This window comes from Penaeus monodon, chromosome 20 (genome assembly GCF_015228065.2).
Source record: "Penaeus monodon isolate SGIC_2016 chromosome 20, NSTDA_Pmon_1, whole genome shotgun sequence".
Classification (NCBI taxonomy): Eukaryota; Metazoa; Arthropoda; class Malacostraca; order Decapoda; family Penaeidae; genus Penaeus; species Penaeus monodon.
The window spans coordinates 41,339,166-41,340,754 of NC_051405.1; positions in this window are offsets into that span (position 1 = coordinate 41,339,166).

The window sequence follows — 1,589 nt, forward strand, 5'->3', positions numbered from 1 at the left end:
TCTCTCTCCTTCTTTTCCTCTCTTCTTTTCATTGTATCTTTTAACGTTTGGAAAAGACAAAGACCCCCCGTTAAGAGCGTTAAAAAGGCTATTGCAAAATGAGAACTTCTTGACTTGGAAATTTCATCAACACGAGGAAATCTCTCGGAGCAAGATTAGAAGGTTTCGTGCAAGAGCTCAGCGAGGGGGATCAGCAGGGAGAGTCTGTGTTGTACGTAGAGTTCGCGGTGTTTGAGGTGTAGAGTTCGCATGTGTTAATGGAGGTGTAGAGTTCGCGTAGGTTATCGATGTGGGGAATATCAGTGGTTGCTTGAGGTGTAGAATTCGCATGTGTAACTGCGGTATAGAGTTCGCATGGGTACTTGAATATAGTTCGCGTGGATATTTAAGTGTAGAGTTTCTGTGTTTACTCAAAGTTCGCGTGGGTATTTGAATGTAGAGTTTCTGTATTTGCTCAAAGTTCGCGTGGGTATTTGAGTGTAGAGTTTGCGTGTTTACTCAAAGTTCGCGTGGGTATTTGAGTGTAGAGTTTGTAAGTTTACTCAAAGTTTACTCGTACACATCGGTAGTTGAGAAGTAGAGTTCACATGAATACTCGAGGTGTAAAGTTTGCGTGGGTATTTGCCACTTCAGTACTCGTTGTTTGAAGTGTATAATACACGTCGGTACTCCATATTGAGAGTGGATGAGACACGAGAGGTATTAGGTTTTTGGTTGGCTCTATGGAAAGATCATAAAAGCTGTATAGTTGTAAACACCATAACAATTTAGTATTTGTAAAATGGTGTATTGTATCGAAAGAGAGAACGTCTATATAAACGAAGGAACTTATTCTTTCATATGTTTCTTGTCTGTTGCAGGTCCGGAATCCCCCAGAAGGCGTCTGCGCCAGGGACATCAGCCGCAGGCAACGTCTGTGGTGACTACTGCAGGCTCTCGTGCTAACAGGCAGGAACCAAGCCAAGCAGTAACACATGGACTTCCTTTATGGTTGATTTTCAGTAGCATGTGATGTACAAGTATTTATAAAAAACATATAGATCAAGAAAATATCGTTATTACACTTTTTTTTAAGGTGCATAGCTTATTGATGGATGTGTGCTGATCAAGTGAAATGAGAATGCCGGCGATAAAGTGTATTATTATAAAAAGAAACAAAATTAAAACTGTCGAGATGTAAATAGGAATAAAAAAAAGAGAGAGAGATATCGCCATTGATTACGAAATCACCACTCCACATTAACGATGGGAAAAGGATAATTTCCCTGATAACGAACCCGAGTTACATTTCTTAAAACAGGATTGTATCTAAAAAAGCCGAATCTTACCCTGAATCCTGAGTGTCACCAGAAGGACAACGAGTATGAAGCGCCCGTGAGACGAGGCCGCCAGTGTGGTCCCCGCCAAGAGCTTCCTAAAAAAGAGATCCTGAGTCCTTCACCCACGGCAGGAACTCCCGCCTCGAACGCCAAAGGAAGCGAGGAGAAGCCACGCCCGAGATGGAGGGCGTAGCGAAGGAGGGCCACAGCGCCCTGGCAACGGCGGAGCAAGAGCTCGCCGCCCTCCGTCAGGAGTCGATGGAGAAGCCA